Below are 23,501 nucleotides of genomic sequence, written 5' to 3'. Positions count from 1 at the left end.
AGGAAAGAATTAAGATATACCAACTATCAAGTGGGATATAAAGATGTGTAATAATCATCTTATTACTACTAGCTGAGCTTCTTTGTAGATTAATTTTCCCTCCCCTTGTGAACAATGAAATTCCCGAGAAGAGGATTTGTTGCCAAAAATGTCAATGCAGAGAAACAACATTTTTCCCTGTCTACTGCCATTTATGTTACTTAAAATGTCTGAAGAGCCATGCTGCAGCAAAAAGGTATTAACATCTAGAGGAAAGTTGTTTACTTTTGAACTGTTATTAAATATTCCAGAGTCCAGAAACACTGATGATAATTTAATAATGATTTATATTATAATAATATATTAAATATAAAAATAAATATTATTTTAATAATGATTTATACTGTGGCAAGCTAGAAACAGATCATTACATCCTTCACTTGGTGTAACAACAAAACTGCCCACTGAAATGAGTTAAAGACTTGCTAAGTAAAGACTGGAGGACTAAGATGTGCCTGTTTTCTATGCAGTGAAGTGCTGTTTGGGACAATAATTTTTTTCCATTCAATATCTTCATTTTAAATAGAGTATTTCCAGTAATCTCTCGAGTAACATCTTACAACCTAATACATATCACACATACAAAAATGTGTCAATTCTCCCTCTTTCTCTCTGAGCTTTGTTTGCCTATACTTTCAGATTATACACATTAATTCTTATTTCTCATTGTTTGTAGCATTCAGGTATTTATAGATGTCACAGCTTTTCTGTGCTAGCAATTCTACTAAGTTATAAGTTTCTGTTCTTTCTTAGCAGAAAAAAACCCTGAAGGGTCCAGATGAGGACCACAGAGGGGGATCAGAGGGCTGGAGCACCTCTCCTATGGAGACAAGCTTTACACCACCTTCCAATACCTAAAGGTGGCTGCAAGAGAGCTGGAGAGGGACTTTTTACAAGGGCACACAGTGATAGGGGAAGTAAGAATGGCTTTAAACTGTAAGAGTAATAAACAGATATTTCATGTTTAGATTAGACATTAGGAAGAATTTCTTCACTGTGAGGGAGGTGAGGCACTGGGACAGGCTGCCCAGAGAAGCTGTGGATGCCCCATCCCTGGCAGTGTTCAAGAGCAGGCTGGATGTGGCTCCAAGGAACACAGCCTAGGGAAAGGTGTGGAACTAGGTTATCTTTAGATCATGTCCAGTACAAATAATCTTATGTTCTGTGAATACTTTTAATTATGACATCATTTGTTGCTATTGCCTACTCTAAATTTGCAACTGCATAAATTCAATCTTGCAAATTCTTTTTCCCCCCAATTAAGTTTCTTGTTTGGATGTCCTTTGAAGGTTGAGGTCTGAGTTCGAGACTCTCAAACTCCTGGTCCTTTAAGTAGCTATTCTGAAATGAAATTACATTCTTTACAGGACGAAATTTAGAACTTGCAATAGGAAGTCTTTTTCTATTAGCCTGACTTACGTAACTTCCAGTGAATAAATAATTTTTTACACAAAATCAAGGAAACTAGTCATGCCAATATTTATTCAGAAGAAAAATGAGATATTTGCCCTTCTGTCATAACCTCAATGAAAGATTATATAAAAGAATCAGTATACATTTAGCAAATTTACATGGGGATTATATGCATGAAGGTCTTTAAATGTGCTGTATTTTAATTAATTAAATTAAATATTCCATAGTTTCTGCAGGCCATAATTTAAACACCCTAAAATATCTCACAAGGAAAAAAAACTTATTTTCTAGACAAAATTAGATTTCTTTGTAATTCTGTAAGCAGCTTTTAAAGTCCTCATATTTACCTAAGTATTTTCCCTTAAATTTAAATACTCAAGTTAATTACAGCCAGCATTTATTTTCACTGTCCATGCCTGAGTTTTAGAAGTACTCTTGCCATGAAATGAACAAATATTTGTGAGAAAACTAATTTTTTTGTGAAGACTAGAACAAATTATAGCTAGTCCTCTCAAGGCTTTCACCTCATGGTTGATTGTGAGCTTTAATTAAAGCTGTTCCCATAACTGAGATATCTGTAGAATGCCTTCCCTCTCTGGTTTCCTCTAGCTATTTACATGTAAACTAACACTGTCACCTTTCCATTGCCTGAAACATTTGCAAAGACATACATTTAACAATATATACAGGAGCTCAAACATGTTTCAAATATCTGCTCCCTAAGCAGTTTCTCTTAAATTTGACAGACACTTAAAAATACTGAGACGAAACAAGAACCAGACAAACACACAAGAATGACTGCATTCACCTCCTTTTCTTGACTCCAGGTTTGGAAACTCGTTTTTTAAAACTTTTGAGTTAGTTTTGTGCTATGCATCAAACAATCATCATTTAAAGCTACCAGCTTGAGTAACTGAAGGCACAAGCATGGAAGAACATTTTGAAATTCACACATCCTTGTACTTTATGATTTGGGCTTGGAAATACAAAATCCATGCAAATGAAACCTACAGTTGGCAAACTGGAGAAGTCATCTCAGTTTCAAGAAGAGAGAAACTTGTCCCATTTGGAAGCTTTTCAAGGGAACTTCACCGGGTCAGAAGAGTGTTTTCAGTTGTGCATTCACCTTACATCAGGCATCAGCAGGATTAAGTCACTTTCAGAAAAAAACCCGCAGGTACATATTTATCAAGGATAAGAAGGTGTTCTCAGTCTGCAGGGAAAACATCCTCAGGGCCATCACATGTGACAATCATAGCACCTTCTATGGTAAAGGAAACACTGACTAAATTAGAGATCTCCGTTGGCTCCTTCAAGGGAGTCAAGGGACCACATACAGGAAAAGAAGGCAAATCTGTTTATTCTTGAGAGAATACAGCAAAAAGATTAGCCCAGCCAGCCACGACGAAGAGCAGATCTAGTAAGGGAGTTAATAAAGTTGGTTCTTTCTCTCTTAACAAATATTTAGAAGAGAGTAGATAGTGAAAGAATAGGGATGTAGAAATGAGATTATCTTTAGCTGTCTCTACAGGGAGCTCTGAAAAGATAGCTTGGAATTGTTAGACTTTGAACTAGTACATATAATTATCAAGTAATAAAGATGCCTCAAAGGTAGATAATGTAAGAACTCAATAATTTCAGTAATTCCTTTTGCAATTAAGATATGCTAACCGTAGAAATTCAGAGAACTTAAGACTCAGTATTAGACCAGAACTGTATAAAATGCTTCTTATCAAATATTGGTGCTGTCATCAAAATACTGATTTCAAACATAAGAAAAGATAGGAAATGAATGTGTATGTGAAGACACTGACATAGTCGCTTCAGCTGCCTCTGAGGACAGCAGCTGGAAATCATCACAGCCAGCTCAATGCTGGAGTTTCCACAGAATGCCCAGAAATCACAGGTGCCTAAAAAGAGCCATCAATTTCATTCCCTTTTTCCTCTTTTTTTAACCAAGGACATATGGAACAAACAGGAAATCAAAAAGGCCTCCATGTGCTTCAGGTTAACTCCATCTTTGAAGCACAGGCACCAAAGGTAGGATGATTCTTGCTTCCTGAACAATAGCCTGATGTTTGAAGAAGTCACTCAAGAAATGGAAAGACTGATTAAAAGATGGACACAAGATGAAGAGGAATGAATTCATGCCTCCCTTACTGCATTAATCAAAAGCATTGAGCCACAGAACACTTTTGTGTGAAGGCACTTGAAACCAAGCAAGAAACAAGGAAGTCAAATCTTATCCAGAAACTGGGATATCAGCTGCAAGTGGCAGAACGTAGCTCCTGGATCTTAATGCCAGAAAATAATTCTGCACTTAAAACGCATATAAATATAAAAATAAATAAATATATATATGTAGTCATTAGGTAAAACCAGCTTCAGAATTATTGATTAGAACATTAGATACGTGTCCTTACAGTTTAATCTCCTGGTCACTTTTTTCTATTTTTCCTTTATTACTTAGCTCTTTGTTCCCTAGAAAGGGGAAGACATAGGTTTAAGTCACCTATCTTGAGTGCTGTACCCATATTTTCCAGTGCTCTAATACAGCATAACCAACCAAATGTTCTATCAGTCAGAGGCACTAATGACCACTCTCAGATGAGATGAAATCAGTTTTAGATCTAATCCCCAGCTCATCTTCTCAAGCTTCTCCTGGGAATAATAGAGTTCAGGAGGCCACCCACATACCTAGACAAATTAAGCACCTCTAAGCATCTGTGGGTGACTTAAGTTAAATGTCTCAATTCGGCAGGGAGGAGCTTAATATATTTATAAACATGGCATTAAGCAGTCTTGGAAAATAAACAGATTTTACTATCTGTGATGTGTATATTTTTGGTAAGATATGTCATGCTTAAACCACAAATCTAATCCTATGTATTGCAAAAGACAATGCTGTACAATCTCATTTATGAACTAAAATAATAAAGCTCCACCTTAAATCTATTACAACCTTGATGCTAACATTAAGTACAATTCACTACTTTGACGACAAGAGACAATATGCCAGTTCCATTCTAGATTGATAATATTATTTTTTTCCCATTTTAGAAGTGTTCTTCACTGACCACTTCCCTTAAAAAAATCCCATCCCTCCAACTGTACTTTAATGCTTTATTACCTTTCCTGTTTTACATAACTAAAACATATTATAACTGAATTTATGTTCATTAAAACCAAGAAACAGTATACCTCTCTGAGGGAAGACAAGTTGTGCAGTTAAAGACGTTCAGAATATTTTGATTAACATGTGAATTTCGTTTCAGGTCAGGAGGTGTTCTTTGGATATTGATTCAGGTTATTTTATTAACTAACAGATGAGAAAACTGTCAAGGAGTCTGGAATTAGTACATTGAAACACCAGTCAAGAACCCACACAATTTGAAGACATCTCAGAAAAAGAATGGATGTGGAATTAAGCATGGGATTCAGTATAAGGATGGGCTGTTATATGAATATAACAGAATACCTCAGTCAGTGTATGGGAAGAGGATGCAGGCTTGGAGGTGTTGAAAAGATACGAAGATGTGGCACTTGGGGACATGGTTTAGTGATGGCCTTGGCAGTGTAAGGCTATTGATTAGACTCCATGATCTTAAAGGTATTTTGAATTAAAATGACTCTATGTTCCATACAAATCTTCATGGGAATATTCATCCAACAAATTCAGATAGTCTTTTTATAAGTAAAACTAGCAAAATTAATTAATAAAAATAATATTTCTATGTAGTAAAATCCTGATTTCAATGATAGCAAAGAATATTTGTATGCCACTGAAATTCTTAGCAACAAATTTGAAATAATAAAAAAGCTAAATTTCTATTTTTCCCGATAAATGTTATAAATAAAAATTGTAAATAAAATTCTTGCCTTACCCTATAGCACAATGACAGATGCAATCAAATAATATTAGTCTGCTTGGTTATTTCTGGTTATTCTGCAAGACCTTCAATCAAAACCTTTATCAAAAGACCAGAAAATAACAAAGTAGGAAAGTAAAAAGCTTGCTGAAAAAAAAAACTACCTTTAATGCAATCTGAAATAAATTAATGCTCCTGAATGCAACAAGTAAAAGCTAAAGCAATGACCAAATGCCATTTATATTACTTGCAGATCAATGCTACAGGAGACATGGCTATGCAAGTAATAGAGTAGATAATGAGTTCCTACTAATAGTCTGGAGATGCTGTGCATCAGCAAGCAGGAGAAAATACCACACTGGTGAGAAAACTGATGCTGATGTTTATTCACTAAGAGAACACATTTCATATTTATATATGGATGCAATGAAAGGTCTCAAAGACAAGATTTTACAAGAAAAAACTAATTTGGATTGGCATAATACAATGTCTGCACGCTTCTGAAAAACCACAGCAACTTTATCTGTTTTTATAACCCATAACCTCAGTTTGGTAGTCTTCCCAAGGACCTAGATTCTCCTGTGGTGAAAAATACTACCAGAACTCACTGCTGACCCCAGACTAAAAAGGCTAACAAAATTAGCAGCGTTGATAATTTATATTTAACTCACATGACAACTCCTACATGCTGGGAGCTCTATAACAACTCAGATGATCATTGCCATGTACATGTTTAGATGAACTAAGATTGATCTTGCATGGCAACTCCTACGTGCTTGGAGTTATCCTATGAGTGTTGAGATGATCATTCCAATGTACATGAGCCAAGGGGAGGGAGCAGCACAGTAATCTGAGTATTAAAGCAACAAGAAAGGAGGTTTTGAAATTTATAGCTTGATCATGCACTGAACCTACTTTCCTCTGAAGAACTAATCAGAAAGAAAATAACAACAACAACAAAACCCCACAAAAAACAAACCAATAAAAAAAACCCACCCCAAAATAAAACAACAAAACCCCAAATAAGCAAACAAAAAACCAAACCAAAACAAAACAAAAACACAAGAAAAAACAAACAAAAAAGAAAAACAATAGAAAGAAGAAAACTTCTCTGTTTTACAATTAAAGCTACAACACAAGTCTAAAGCCAATACCTACTTTATATCAGGTATCACTACAGGGATAATATTTTGCTAATATAAGAGAAAATGAAGAAAAAAGTAATAAACAGTGACATTGTACAAGACTTTACACTTAAGCATTAAATTATCATTGTATAAATATTTGGACAACCTTGTCCATAAATAAAAAGGATTAAAGTAATTGACCAGCCCTTGTAGTCATACAGTCATTCCTAATGAAGGCTGCAAGTTTACCTAGCCGTAATTATTCCTCACTGCTGATATCACTCAAAAAGATTACTGCTTATTGAAGAAAGAGCAGCATCTTGCCACCTAATTAAACAAAATAACCAAATGATTATGCAACACTTGGAGGAAAATTGTTGAGGATGAGGAGATTCCTTTTCCTTGTAGACCTAGTCAACATAACAACAGTAACAGTTAAACTGGAAAAAAAAGCTTTAGGAATAGGCTTTTCTCACTACAAAAGTAGGTAATTTCATTGTGAAGGTACCTTGCTGAGAATGTTTCATTTAAATAGTTTTCAATCACCATCATGGCTTTTTAGAAAATGCTAGGAGCCAATACTGAATGAGCAGAAAAAAAGTTCCCACACTTCTCAGGAGTCTGCATGAGACTGATACTTTTTGTCCTCAAGAGGCCTCAGTTTCTTCACTGCTGCTTCCAACTTTCTTGAAGGCTACCTGTTTTTCTCAAAATAACTGCAGATGAGAACACTAAGTCTAAAAAATCTCCTTTCTGCTTCTGGTCAGGATCACTGAAATAGTACTGAGCATGTGATGGTGGGCACCCCTGGACATCAGACAGCTACAAAGAGCATGAAGCCTGCTGAAATGGCTCCACAGGGTGAGGTCCTCAGCATGAAAGCACTCTTATCCAGAATCCACCTTCACTTCAGGAAGCCCTGACATTTCCTTCAAGACAAAGTCACTCCACTCTACACTTTAGTGCAAAAAACCCAGAAGGAACTCTGCCAGGACTTCTCAAAGAAGAATCGTCCAGGGGACAGCTGACAGAATTTCTTGCTGGTTTGAGTCACTTTGGAGAGACCCTAACTCGACAGTAGAACTCTTTAATCAGCCATGTTCAACAGAACACATTTTGAATCCCTGTTTGCTTTCCTAACTCCTCCAGAGTTTCTGAGGGAAAAAGAGGCAGCAGCAAAGGCAACTTCTGCCACTCCTCGCTCAGCCTGCTACCCTGCACAGGTCACTCAACAAGATCCGTCTCTGGGTTGAACACGTTCAGATGCTCAGGAGACTGAAGACTGCAAGAACCCACAATAGGCAAATCACAAGTGCTCCTGTGAGAGTTTTGAAAGACTTAAAGAATCATAGACCTGAGTAAAAGCGAGGGAAAGTTTCAGGTCATCTACAGTCCATTCTTCCACTACAAGGGAGGATCAATTATGCTCAGGTTGTTACTGGCAAATGCTCCGCTAATCTGTCCTTAGAAACATCCACAGGTGTCTTAAAAAGTCTGGCAAACTTTCCCAAAGAAAGCTGTTGCAACACAAAAACTACAGGTCTGCATACTTGAGAACAAGTATATTTCATTATACCTGTGAATAAATATTATTGCCACAAATAAAAAATACTGGGAAAACACAGGAGAAAAGTTTGGAGGTGTGGGGAGGGGGGCGAGGGGAGAGTTAACACAACAAAAATACCTCATCTAGGGAAACAATCTAACCCCCAGAAAAATGTGCCTTGGTTTTGTGTCTGACTCAAAGCATCAATCACACAAGCTCTGGTAAATTTATCTTAAGCTATCAGTAGTGTCTGCTGATGTACTGAGCTGACAATACCTGTCCACTACCTGTGAGGCAAATTCTAATTGTTACAAATACTGTACACACAGAAATTAAATTCTTAACTGGTAATGCCACTGGATTATTCATTTACATTTCCCTATTGAAAAGAGGAAGTTAATATTATATTCAGTATTTAACAAGTTTTAAATGATCATCTTTGGCTTGGTGCATACTATGTGTTAAAGAAATCCTGATACCTCTTTTAGTATTAAAAGACACTCTTTAGAGATGCTATACAAATTAAGGCTGAAGCTACTGCTTGCCCCTCTGTACTACTGATTTCCTCATGTGTTAATGGAACTATATATAAAATAAGATAATTAAAAAGTGACAATGCAAAAATATAAAGGAAAGGGGAGGACTTAATCATAGAGCTCCGAAGAGCTGGCTGAATTTCAACAAGAGAACTTCGTGGGTGGGGGAGGGAACACAGAGAGAACTGTTATTCTCATTATTTAAACTACAAGCTTCCTGAGCTTGTTCACTGAAATGAGGATGGTTAATCTTAAGTATTCAGTAAATTCCACAGATCAGCTGAAAAGTCTTCTGAGGCATGGATTAAAGAACTTTCACAAGGCATCCCTAGTTCATGCATGGGCTAACTGCTTCAAAACACCATGTGCTAAGTCTGTATAGGTAGAGACCACACTCTACAAATCCTTCTAGGATAATTCTAAAATGTTCAGGGTGTTAAAATTGGATAAAATTAATCCAAAGAAGGCCAAATTATTTCAGTAGCTTCTCTTAGTACAGCACACAGAACAATGAGTAAAGAAGCAATGCTGAAAACCTTGAAGGTTCTCATTTTCTGCTTATTATTTTTACTGCAGTATCATGTTGAGATGCTATTTAGTGCTAGATGGGGAATTACACAACTCCTGCCCTGAAAATCTCATTTAGTTTCAGAGGTCAAATCTCAAATAACTGTGGAATCCTGACCTACTGGCACTGGACTCAATACTGGAGATCAGAAGGAGAAAATGCTTATTATGCGATTTGGTTGGTTTTTTGGTTTTTTTCTTAATTAAGGTCAAATTCCATTTCCTTTTTTTGGACAAAAAATTATTTTCCCCTTATAAGGACAGGGATTTACATTTTAAACCAAAACATTCTGTGAAGTATATTATTCTAATGTTACTATTCTGGCTAATCTATTCAGCTATTTGTTCCATTTTACTATTCTGGGCTTTCAACAGAAGAGCTGGAAAAAGTACACATTTGCATATTTCTACATTACCAGTGTTTCTACATTAACAGCATGTACTATACAGCTCATACTTCCAGTGCATAGCACTGAAGACATATAATTTTGTACTTCTCCTTGCCATTTTTTTCTTTTCTAACTTTCATTTTATATACATTTTAAAACATGTTTTAAATGCTTAATTTCATCAAATTATTAATGCCTATGTTTCAATATTTATGTATGCATTAATAATTCAGAATACATTATTTATACTTTCAGCATTAGAACAGGAATTGAAAATTCAACGGACCATTTTACATCAATTTCTTGTCCTGAATAAAAACATTAATAAACCAGGCAGGTTGGAAACTTTGGAGAAGAAAGCCTAGGAACAAAAAATATACAAACAGGGATAACAGAATTATGAAATAGAGAGTTTGAAATCAAATCTAAGTAACAAATTAGCATTTCAGTGACTAGCAAACAAGCTAGACTGAAATTTTAGACAGGAATAAAAGGTTTTGCTGCATATTGCTACCTGCCAGCCATGGTCGTGACACCAATTATAAGACAAGCATCACTTGCTAACAAACATCAGAGATGTAGCAATGGCAGAGCATTCAATTGCATTAAACAATTCTGTAGATGAAAAAAACAAAACAAATTACATTTTTCAGGTCTTTCAGATCAGAGGTTGTTTCATGGTTAGCCTGACAAAATAAGTAACCATTGGCATGTGACCTCACCAGTGCTGAATACAGGTGGACAGCCACTGCCCTGGCACTGCTGGCCATGCTATTTCTGATACAGGCCAGAATGGTCATCTGGGCACAGCTGGCTCAGCCCCTGCTGACCAGCACCCCTACATCCTCTTCCACTGGGCAGCTTTCCAGCCACTCTGCCCCAGTCTGTAGTGCTGTGGCCCAAGGGCAGGAATCAGCACTTAACCTTGTGGAAGCTTGCACAATCGGCCTCAGCCTCTACATCCAGCTTGTCCAGATCCCGCTGCACAGCCTTCCTGCCCTCCAGCAGATCAACAGTCGTGCCTGAGTTGGTGTCATCTGCAAACTGACTTGAGAGAGCCTTGTGCAGATCTTCAGGAAAGTTATTGAACAGCCCCAGTACTGACTCCTGGGAGCAGAAAAGTTACTTCCGGAAGTAATGCTTTTGGAAAGTGAAAGTTATGTAAAAATGAGGATGGCTGTCAAAAAGCCAGAAGGGGCTCCTAAAACAACTTAATTGTTCTAGACAGAGACTACTGAAGGATATCATAATCAGAAGTGCAGTGCCAGAGAATGCAATTAATAAAGCAAATGCTGGTGCAGGGTAAAGTGTAAATGCTGAAATAACAACTGAAACATTAACTAAATCATTACATGAATAAGCAGAGGTTTGAAGTGAAAGTAGCTATGGAACAAGCTACAGTACAAACACAAAATTTAACACCTCACTCAGGCTCCATGGTATCCATGCAAAGGTTCTAATGAAATACAGGATGGAACAGCCAACTTACTGCAGTTTCTTTCGTACCTAAACACTGGAGCTGACAAACTCAGGGCCAAGCATGAGTAACAGGGAAATTCTGGGAAGTACATTTAGAGAAGCATGAGATTTAATAATAGAATGTATCATAAAGAACGGAATTAGTGAACATTTCACTAAATACAATCCATCAATGAGGAGCCAATACAGCTTCTGTAAAGGCAAATCTCACAAGAGCTGAAGTTCTTTGCAGGGGTTACACTCATTCACAAGGGTGATCCAGCTCATGCAGCCCACTCATCTTTCAAAAAAGGCTGTAAACAAAATTCCTCACTAAAGTTTTTTCAGTTAAGTAAGCTGCTGAGACATAAAAGCAAAGGTTGTGGAAAAATAACTGATTAAAATAGAGAAATCAGAAGATCAGAGTTCAGACTCAGCTCTCACAATAGAGGGAAGTCACTTGCACAGGGGGCTGTACTGGGAATTGTCCTGTTTAAGACATTCACAAGTAACATGGCAAGGGAGAAGGAAAAAGGGATGACAGCTCTTCAGTGAGGTGAAAAAATCTACTGATAGTACATACTACAGGGTAGTGAAGAGGAGTGCCTTAAAGACCAGCAGAAATGCTTATCAGTCTGAGGGACCAGGCAATAAAACAGCCAGTGAAATTCAATTTAGATTCATGTAAAATGATACAAGTATGGAAAACTAATCCTGGCTTCATATATAAAACAAGATGCTCTGAGCAGTAACACTAAGGAGCAGAAGAGATAATTCCATGAAAGCATCAGTTTGGTGCTTGGCCATCCTAAAAAAGCAAATTAGAAAATTCAAGAAGCATTATGAAAATTAGGGAATATTAAGAAAGAAAAAGGGTATCAAACAGAAAAAAAATATTCTTTATAATTCTATAAAACCATGCTTGTTCCACACTTTAAATATTGCATGAAGCTTCTGTCTGCTTCTCTCAATAGAGAGTGGAAAAGGTTCCAAGAGGGCAAGAAGGACCTATGGTATGAACTGTCTCCATACCTGGAAAGCTCAAATGCATGGAATGCTTCTGCGTACAAAAAATGTGAGTTTGGGAGCTACTGTAACAGAGACTTTCAAAATCTTTAGTGGAAACATCTTACATAAAGATTAGGTATTCATGTTTTCTTCCAAAAAAGTGAACAAATGAATAAAACAAAACGGTAAGAGGAGCCAGGTTCAAAGTAAACACGGCTGGACTTCAAACAGCAAGCAGCAGCACCGTGGACTTCGTGCAGGAGACCCCGGATGTAAGTTCACGTGATGAAGTCAAGGTAAGAACAGGCAAGCACCTACGAGAGTTCACTGCAGGCTACTAAACAGACTTGTTCCCAAGAGTTTACAAACCCTTCAAGATGAAAACACTCAGAAGCTGAAAGAATATTAAGAAATATCATATCAGCTAATCCTATTTTTACTCTTCTCCAAGCATCTGCTGGTGGTGACTGTAGGAGTATGAATATTGAGCAAGATAGATTGGTGCAGAATTAATTTTCTGGTTGGATATTTGGAGGTAATTTTCTTGCAAACTAACACACAATCACATTACAAAGGCTGAAGTAAAGGAGTACAATCATAACTAATACCTTTGCAGTAGCTCAAGTATTTAAAAGATAAGCACTCAAACTGCACTCTGCTGTCCTTCAACTCATGCTCAGGCAGAAGCTCCTCTAAGAAGCTCCTTCTCTAAAAGTTCAAACCCTTCTTGCAATTTATTCATTGAACCTATGAAAGCTAGGCATGATGACTCCTACAGTAAATAGTTTATGTATAATCCTTTCCTTGAACTAATTATTTCTTTAAATTTTAGGTAATCTCCTGTGTTTTTTGCTCTGCATTGCTCAGCCAGCAACACACAGCCAGACTTAGGCAAGAAAGTCCAATATGGCCAATCCTGTCATATGATTCTTCTTCAACCACGTTCCAGCTGGTATCTACTATAGGACAATAAAACTTTAAAGGAAAGCTATTTCAGGACCACAAAACTCTGTATGGTTAAATACTTCTTCCAGTTTCCAACCTGAGTGTATTCATGGCCACTCTTATGGATACTTGTTCTTTTGTCAAAATCACCATTTATCTTAAGTAACTCCTCTTCCTCCAGTGTTTACCCTCTGATGTATTTAACATAGGGGGGTGTGTCACAACTCCTTTAAACTTGTGTACATCAAATAAATCAAAATCCTACTCCTTAGCTGCATGTATTACACTCATATAATCAAAAATATATAATATATAATGCTAATATATTTTAATAAATAATAAGATATTATAATACATAATTTCTGAATACAAAATTTTACATTAGATCTTTCCACTGTTTTGTAAAATGGCACTATTTTATTTCTAGCTATGTCAGAAATACTTCATCTGATACAGACTAATGGAAAACTTGCCTGTTACAGAATTCAGATTCATTTTTGCTTTGCTTTGCAGTCAGGGCTTCTGAAGTTTTCTCATGCACTCTTCTATGGATAAATGTAAAAATGCTTCTTTTGACATTTGGACTTTCTGTTACGTTTCACCCTAATCAGTCTTCAATCTTTCACAATTTAATGAAGCTTTTCAATTTCTCATGTACAGGTGAGAACATCAACAGCTTCCCACTTTCTGTCTACTAATTAAGACTGGTATCTCCAAGGGACTTACAACAGGAGACAAGAAAATAATACAGAAAAACAGAGGCACAAATCTTAGCATTGGTATTGCTAGTATCTGTTTAGGTAGATATTTGACAAGAAGTTATGAGAAGAGTTTTCACGGATGATAATGAAGTAATTTTACAGATTAATGAATATCATTAACGGCAATGAGAGCAGCAGCACTGTTCCATAAGATTGTGCATGCAAATTGCACCTGGAAAGTGTTCTTTACACATGCACTGCCCATACTGTAATATACTGTGCACTGAAAACCTTTTAAAGGCTTTTTTTTCTTTGCTTGTGTTTCTTTTCCATTAAAGATACACTCATTAGGAATCAAAGATAGGACTGCTTTCAGAATGTTTACATGAATTTTTTATATAAATTTAAAAAGGAATATTTTATTATCTATATACAGAACTATCAAAAATAACAAATGTGCCTTAAGTATCTCACTGAATTAACTGTACCAGTTTTTAACTGCTCTTGTTAAAGTGTATCCAAGGGTCATATACAAAATAAAAAGGCCTGCACTAAAGGACACAGCACAAGAAAATAGCTGGCTGGTTCTAGAGATCGAACTCACAGTAGGTACCTTAATTTTCTAGACACTGTATGTACAGCTATAGGTATAAAAAAACAGTATTCACAACACTCAGTATCCTGAGGAAATAACTTCAATTATCAAAATGAAATGTGCAAGAAAATGTATTTCTGAAATTGTACCTCTTTTATCTTTTTAGATACCCAAGCTACACTAGAAGTAAGCATCTCAAATTATGTTAAACGTTTTCAGCATTTAGTTCTTCCAGTCACATTGCCTGTGTTCAGACAATTGGATTAACTGATACTATTGCCCAAATCTCACATAAGCACTGATGCACTGTCAGGAAACAAAGATGCACTAATCAGAAATCCCCATCTACTCAGACCCATCCTTCCAGGAGATCTTCCTTTCTAGGAGAATGTCTAAAGCACCTGGATAAAGGCATTGCTTCTGAAACTTGTAAAAAAAAAAAAAAAAAAAAAAAAAAGAGCTGTGGTTTTGACTTTACACCCTACCTTGCATCAAATGTGCTCACTTAATTCCTCCTGGTTTATATTCCTGGAGGAGTGAAGTAGCATAAATATCCAGGCATGATTTCGGAACAGCCTTTGCTGGAAGCTGGACATCTAAGCATGATGATGGCTCTATATCCAGGCCTAGAACTGGCACAGTTTTCAAAGACTATGGAAGTTTTTACTAGAAACTTTTAGACACTAGTGGCAGCTAATTAGATTTCTCAGATTTTTCAGTTGTTCAGATCACTCTCTTGACTTTGACAATGTGACTCCCACGCAAAGTGAAAGCTGAGAAGGTATTTCAGAGTAGAATAGCTGCCTTCCTGTTATTTCTCTTACCCAGCTCCATAGACAAGAGTATGAGATTTTTTCCCTCCATTTTGGCTTGGCTCTGCACAGCTCTTAAGCAGCACTTCACATATCTGTTTTTCTGGAAATTCGTCCCTTGGTTCTGTTACTTTAATGAAGTTGGATATTTTACATGCATTTTTTCCTAAAATCAGTGATTTTTTTTCTCCCTAACATTAATGTTACTCTACATTAACAACCGGAAAATTAATGTGTTGTGTGGAAAGATATTTTCTAGTCCAGAAAACATTTCCAGTATAAAACAAATCTATCACCTTAAAAACTATTTGTCATTTGTCATGATAATTAATTTCATGTGTAATACAGCGATGACAGGAAATGTCAATAATAATTTCTTTAGCACCATACTTTCTTAAATACTTTTTAAACATATTATGAACATCAAGATTAATATACACTCATGCTCAAACAGTCACTAAAATGTTAAAGTTCCATTTATTTTTAATGCACTTATTGTCTAATCTCTCCTGCCCTAGTGGATTATCCCACAGCAAGGCATATCTCAACAAAACAGTACGCTTTCAAGACTCCTGACCATTTCTGTGCTTACTTCTACCTGAAGACAGGTTGGTACACATACTGTATGTAGAATAGTATATAAAGAGATTTCTACCACCTCTCTTTCTCCTCATGAAGAGAAACATATGGAGCTTACTATCACAGGCAAAAGCAACTTTTCACCATTAATGAATTTTTAAAGCTTATGAAAAGAAAATAATGCAGGAGAACAAAAGCTGTATTGTTACAGCTATAGGGCATTCTCCAGTTCTACAACACGGAATATATATACTCATAGAAATGCAAGTGTACACACACAGACATGCACATACACACACATACACAAGAAAATCCAGCTGAAAGACAGATTGCCTGTCAGAACACAGGGATATGCTTGTGAATTGAATCCATTAATATAGAATATAGGTTTGACAATCTTGTGGTCAGTTTTCTGTCACTCACACTTTTCCAGAATTCTAAAGCTTTGTCTACACTTGAATTATTAAAAAAGATTTAAAAAACCCAAGACCACACATCCAAAACAAGCAACTGTAAACTATTATTCACTTCCCAAAGTTCAGTTCAGTTCAGTTCAGTTAGTATTTAGGTTTTTTTACAGGTGAGTGCCAACACACTTTGCTGATAGAAAGTAAAACCAGCTTCTATCATTCATTTTTATCACTCCATCTACTAATACCATTTCTCAGTGGTAGTACTAGATTTGAAACGAAAAAACAAACAAACCACCAACCAAGTGTAGATCAAGGCATGGAGAAAATATTTTTGATTTGTGACTTGTGCAGGCATACCCATGAAAATAAATCTGCCTTAATCCTCTTGCCTGAAAAAATCTGAAAGTTCTTTCCAAGCACTTTAAAAATGCAGTCTCTTTAATAACTTTAAACTGCATTAGCAGTGAAAGCAGCACTGTACAATGAACATTTCAACCAATCTGTCTTCAGTATTCTCTGTATATCAACAAGATTCATGAAAAAGGAATAAAAGTTTGCATCTGATAAGCTGTTCCTATAGATGAAGTAAACACTTGTCTAACTTTCCACAGATATGCTGGGAGCTTTCTGGAGAGCAACTTTCCAAATAGTTCTGGCAAAGAAATACCAGCTGACTCTGAGGAGGAAAGACAATGGACATTATGAAGATGATCTCTCCTAGAAGATCTGAGGGACACAGTTTGCCAAAGAACTTTTTTGTTCTTAAGGCCTAAACTTATTTTAAGGCTACAGAAGCGGCATTTGGTCATATGTTTGAACAACTGAGAACACAGGATGATCTCATGCCTAACACAAGAACTGTTATCTTTATCACAATAAAATATCTTAAATTAGATTAATTTATCTTTACTTGAGACAAGCTCAGAATTTTTAATCAAATCATTCCAACAATCCTAGGTAACATATATATTTGGAAAGAGTTTTGCAGTAATTCTGGACTCAATCATATGCTTCTCACTATCAACTAATAATAGAATTATTATGGTATTATATAATATCAAGACCAGAATACATAGTAAACTAGCAATGATAATGATTTTTTTTGCAACACACTGTATCTCTCTTGATTTTTCATGGCACTCTTCTACCTGACTCCAAGTGCAAGGAGCACTTTCAAGAACAGGGACTCACAATAGTACAGGTACCTTACAGCACCTTCTTGAGTACAGCCCTTGAGTTGTACTTAACCCAACAGAGGGCTGAGGTTTTAGATTCTGGTTTCCATTGCCAGTGGTCTACATAACATCAAAAAACCCTGACCAACACTACAACAAAACAGCTCAGGAAACTGTATCTTAAAATGTGGATTCTGACCAGTGATCACATCACGAAGATCACATCACCTACCTTAATTAGCTGACTATAGACAGATGCACCAACAGAAAAAGGTTCACAATTATAAAAGACCATCTCACCCTTTCCTTGAGTGATGTCATCAAGATAAAAAATTATTGCAAGTCAAGTCTAAAGAACTGAGTTGCAGTTACACAATCTTAAAAGCAAACAAAGATTAGAATTTGTGAAGCAAAAAAAATTTTTAAGCCTTCCTGAAAGGAACAGACTTTAGGAAAGTAATATTTCCTTTCCTCTCAAAGTTGTTCATATCAGTAGAAGGCAACAGCATCAGTCACATGTCACTTACTCTCTTTTGTTGCCGATACTCATGCTTGTCTAGAATTTTTCTAACACATTAGTATTATTTATAGTAGCATAACTTGAAGAGTAGTTTAAAGGACCACTTTACAACCTAGATTCCAATTCTACTAAACAAAAGTTTTAAAACAGACACAGACATCAGAACTGTAGTCATAAATATGCAGAATTCTTAGTGTGATTACTGTTATCATGCTAAGCAGCCAGAGTAAAAACAATACATTGTCTTTTTTAAAAGCCAAGGAAATATACAACGGTTTTGTTTTAAAAAAAGTTTCAAATGTCACAGCTGAATTAGCAGATAAAAACCAGCTTTTTTAATTGCTACTTTAAAGAAAAAGCAATTGAAATAATAAGTTTGCCATAGAATACTACACAAATAATGAAAGAGAAAAGGCTGTATGTCTTTTAAAAGTTATTATGTAATGCACTTACTCAATATTGCAATACAGTCCCTAAACTGGTTTAGATTGAAGTTATCAGCTCAATTCTATTAACATAATGTCATGATGAAAATCAGGAAAGAAAAATCTATAATGTACATCTTTTGAAGATCCACTCTACGAAATAAGATACAGTTACCATGTCACCCAAAAATATGAAATATGCATTCCAGAAAATAAATGCTGAGGTTTGCTTTAGTACCTTTATAGAAAATTAATTACCTTTTTCTTCCTGCTCTCCTTTTAGCAAAGGAGAGCAGAAATCTTGAGATAGCCAACATAGGCATTATTTAAATATAAAGAAAATGTATATAATATGAGATCTCAAATATAATATTAAAATAAAGTCTCAAGCTCTATTACAATGTCTGAAAATAGGCCTCTTACTGAGAAATAAGAGCTCCTAACCTCTGAGTTATCCCAATCTTATGAAGTCATCTGAAAAAGAATGGTTTTGGAGCTCTACCCTATCAAAATAATTTGTAGTACTGGGACCAAAAGTCAAATGGATGTAAAAATACTAATGACAGAATAGATTTTTTAAAATAATCAATCCAGTAATGAATGGCCTATATTTTATACATACAAGACATTAATGAGAGCGGGCTTTGTTCTAGTGTTAAAAAAATAGGGGTGGGAAGATTGTATTCAGGGTTCCAGAGTTCCTAGGTAACACTAGTTCTCACTCTAATTTTTACCTTCTACCTGAAGGATGACTAGTTTGCAATTTTGCTGCATTTTTTTGCAATTATCACCTTCATAGTTAGGTCCATTGGGGGCTGGTTTTGTTTTGTTTCATGCACTTTTGGAGAGGAAATGGAGATCGTTTGGGGTTTTGGTTTTGTTGGTTATTCGGGGTTTTTTCCCATTTTGTTTCATTTGTATGTCTGTTGTTTGGAGTTTTTTCTCTCCCAAAAAGAGCTTTTTAACATCATTATCTGTTGTGCAGAACGCTTCTTTCCACTATTTGAAGGTCTTTAGCAGAAAAACAGTCACATGCTCTCAAAATATCCAGCTCAGTACCACCTTTTTTCCCCCACTAAAATACTGCATGGAAGGTGCTGAAGGACCATCTGTACTTTATATTTCAGTGAGTCTGTACATTTCAGTGCATCACACATAATTTTATTAAAGCCCTAGAAGCAAGATCAAACAAAACCATGCCATCATTTCCACCAGTGGTCCCAGACACATTGTGGGTATTTATTACAGGGAAGGAACAATGCCACCTTCTTCCTACTATGCATAGCTCTCATCTGCTCATCTCTCCTTCTTTTCCCAGTCTTTGAGCACAGTAAATTGAAAATCACACCAACCCACAAATAAAACACCTCTGTACAGACAAACAAAATCCTTATTTCCTATCATTACGCTTCTTTAAGGAACCTCAATCAACTAAAAATCCAGCCATTCATCTAGAATTAAATAACTCATTCAGGCTTAACAGTATGGGTTTTATTTCTACTATTCTGTGAGTATAAAAATCAGAAACACAACTATTGCCTTTGGACTAGGCAGGAGTTCAGCTTTTTCACAGTGGATTACCTCTACAAACCTACAACATTGTCAGTACAGGGGCATTATAAAAATTCTTAGTTTCTATATTAGTGTCTATTTAGAAAAAATTAGAAACCCCCCAGGATTGCAGGTAAATTACATTTAACTATTCACATTTTGTGTGCCTAAGTATATATATCCTACTCTTCCTCTGCCTTCCAATCCTACCACTGCATATAAATGCAACTGAAGTGCTTTGTGCAACACAAAACAATAGTTTCCTTGTACATGTAATTTGCCCACTTCAGGTTTTCAACCAATTTGCTGATTTTCAAAAGAAGTCAAACAACACTGACCTAAAAATTAATTTAGTTTTCTGACTCCTCCATTGCTATATTTAATTAGCATGAAAGTGAAACCACTTTTACTAGAGCATAAACTATTCTTCCAAGCAGCTGGTAAGTTTAGCTTCCTTATGGCCCCACATGTTGCAAACCAGTATCCAAGTACTTCACTTGATATTATTAAAGGGGAGAGAATGTATTTACAAACTGTTTAAACAACAGTTTGGGATGATGGCTTTTTATTTTCCTTTTCATTTTTTTAGAGTTATGTGACCCATCATTAGAATGAGAAGTTTCATGAGAAACACCTTTGGTGGGAACAGCAAATGGAAAGGAAAGAAGGGTATTATTTGTTGGTGGTGCTTTTTGTTGGTTTGTTTTGGAGGATCATTTCCTTTTTTTTTACTCCAACAGCTTCTGTTCATCTTTCTTGAGAACGATAAATGTAATATAAGATAAAATTATTTAATTTCCCTATCTCCATATCATTATAACCCATTGTTTTGGGTTTGTTAATAATAAATTCAATTAATATCTCTAACTCAAACTTGTTTTGCCCATGACAACATTTGGTGAGTGATCTTTTCCAGCTCTCAAGTCATGGATCCTTTATTTTATTTTCTCTCCCCTGTCCAGCTGCAGAGGGGAGTGAGAGAGAGGCTTTGGTGGGTGCTGGGCACCCAGCATATTTTTTTTCTTTTTTTTTGTTTGTTTGGGTTTTTTTTGGTTGTGCAACTGTTTCTTCTCTGCATTTCAATTCTGTTTTGGCAGCTTGGATCTCTGACTCTTCCTTCATCCAGCCACCAAAAAGCTATGTGTTGCTGGGTGAAGAGAATGCATTACTTCATCCAGAGTGCCAGAGGCACAGAAAAGAGGCTTAGGTCTAAAATCTGTCATAAGAGCTTCTGCAGCCAGCTTTAGAACTAAGACAAAAAAGTAGAGAGGAAAACCATATCATTTTTTGAAGACACCTGTTATTTTCCTATGGGCAACATTTGCTGTGTATATACATGAAGATCTTACCTTTCTAAACCACTCAATTTTTTCCCATGTTCTCTGTTTAAACTAGGCTCAAAACCTTAAGATTAACAAATACTGAGCACAATGTAAACTGCCTAAACTTGCATTTAAAGAAGTTATTTATATATTCTTTTTTATTGTACTGAATGATTCTTTATGATCCCTCTTTTGTTTATTGAGATAAAAAGATGAGAAATTCCTTAAATACTTTTAATTACTGGGATGGGGAGAATAAGTCTTGACTTTATATAACCTGACAGAATTCTACATAACTTAAGACATTTCAAATGTATTTTAGCAACTGTTACTGCTATTATATATCATACAAAAAACAGAATTATATGCTATATATAGAGGAACACGTGCCATGACATGCAAACTGTGCTTTTCAAGATTTCAATCAAGCCACTGACAGTACTTGTCTGAAACTAAAGTAGGCATAACTATAATTAGTTGTAAATGTGAAAAACAGCTTTTCAGTCTTTCACTTCAAAACCATATGTACTAATGTGATACATTAATTACAGTAAAACAAGTTAATTTAGACCTACGTGCAACAGAGTGTGTAACTACACACTGGGTCACTCAGTGAAGTAATTATAATTTCATCAGCTGCATAGTTTTATGTCAGCTTCTGAAAACATAGAATCCTAAAATGCACACAACCTAAAGCCACCCACCATTCCAGAAGATGAAGTTTCAGCGTCACCTTATTCCTCCTGCCTTCCCCCACCTCCCGCCCATTTTCTAAGGGAGGAAAAGATACAGAACAGAAGAGCGAGGACAATCTTCGGTAATAATCAACATTAAAAACAAGCAAAAGAAGCCCACATGTGATAACGTTTCAGAGATATGAAAAGCCATGAAAATGTATCATTATCTCATGATATATTCAATGTGACACTGGCTACAGCAAAAACAAGTTAGCAGCTAACATGAAGGGATTTGATTACTCATTACAGTTCATTCACTGCAGAGAATCATGAAAATGGATCAGCACAGAGGTAAATGATCCTTACCCCAATGACAACTTCTCCATGTTATTGCTGAGGAAAAGAGAGAGCAGTGGAACTTAGGCACTTTTGCTGCATAAACTTCCACCTGTGCTACAAATGGAAAACAGTTACTAATCCAGACATTATTTTATATGTGTTGACCACAGACTTTTCACTGTTGGTCTGCAAGCACAGGTAAACTCAGGCTTCTTTTTAAGCAGAATCTTTTGCTGCACTGTCTCCACGTTACGATACCTGCTGATACAACCAAGTTGTTCTTTGTACGTCTACAGTGGCAGGAATTCTCAGCTGCAGAAATTCCAAACGCAGGGCTAGAAGGTATGTCACCACAGGCATTATGACAGGCCCTCAAATCACTGCAGCTACAGGAGGTTAAGTTGCTGGGATCACTTCACCATTCTGAACCTATTCACAGCAATTAGCAAGAATCCTTACTCATTTTACCTCATGTTTGATGAATACATGGATCTAAAATTTATAGGGAGACACAGAATCACAGAGACATTTCTTTGGAGAGACCACTGGAGATCATCTAGGCCAAGCTCCCATTCAAGTGGAGATTACTACCAGCATTAAAGCAGGACAGCCCTGCTTTTGATCCATCATGGTCTAGAAATCTGAAAGTATGAAGACAACAGTCTGTCTGAGCAAACTGTTCCAGTGCTGCTCCATTCCTCCTAGGAGGTTTCTAGAAGGTCTAAGAAAGACCACATGTTTGAAGATTTAAAAGCTCAGTTCTGCAGAAAGCAAGTCAGAAGAACTCTGGCCAATAAATCATAGAATCAATGCAGGTCAAAAAGACCTCTGAAGATCATCTAGACCAAGTTATGTTGCTCCAGGCCTTTCCAGTCTTTTTTTGAGTATCTTACAAATAGAAAGTCCACAGTGTCCTGACAACCTTTTTCAGTGTTTAACTAGACCCAAAAAGAGAAAGTTTTTCCTTAAGTTTAAACGGAATTCCCTGTATTTCAGTTTGTGCCCAATTGCCTCTTGTCACGGCACTGGGTTCCACTGAGAAGAGCCTGGCTCCATCTTCTTTACTGTTTTCTGTCAGTCATTTATACACATTGATGAGGTTCCTCTGAGCCTTCTCTCCTCTAGACTAAATTTCAGCTCCTCGAGACAATCCCCACATTACAGATGCTCCAATCCCTTAAATCCTTTTGTGGCTTTTCACTCCAATACATGTCTGTCTTTTCCAAACACCTGAATGCTACTATTACACTCCTTTCTATATCCAAATGTTAAAATAACTAAAACAATTTTAAAAGGCATGCAGATAATTACAGAAGGTAAAAATCCACCAAAATTTATCACTCTCACAGAGTCCAGATTTCCAGAAACTTTTATTGATATTAGAATTAAATGAACATCTTCATTTAATACAATATTCAGAGACTTTTAATGGCATCACAGTGCTAACCTAGAGCTCATTGCGTAATGAATGTTAATAGTGCATGCGCCAAGTAAG

At 36.2% G+C, this 23,501-nt stretch overlaps 1 protein-coding gene across 2 annotated transcripts in view; it reads right to left on the bottom strand.

Moving 5' to 3' along the window:
* Positions 1 to 23,501, bottom strand: part of WASF1 (WASP family member 1) — an 86,908-nt gene that overhangs the window by 38,937 nt on the left and 24,470 nt on the right. The gene's annotated exons all lie outside the window — the stretch shown is intronic.

This window comes from Sturnus vulgaris, chromosome 3, assembly GCF_052056855.1.
Source record: "Sturnus vulgaris isolate bStuVul1 chromosome 3, bStuVul1.hap1, whole genome shotgun sequence".
Taxonomy (NCBI): domain Eukaryota; kingdom Metazoa; phylum Chordata; class Aves; order Passeriformes; family Sturnidae; genus Sturnus; species Sturnus vulgaris.
The sequence above is the reverse complement of the archived record's forward strand: the minus strand, read 5'-3'. Positions and strand labels throughout refer to the sequence as shown.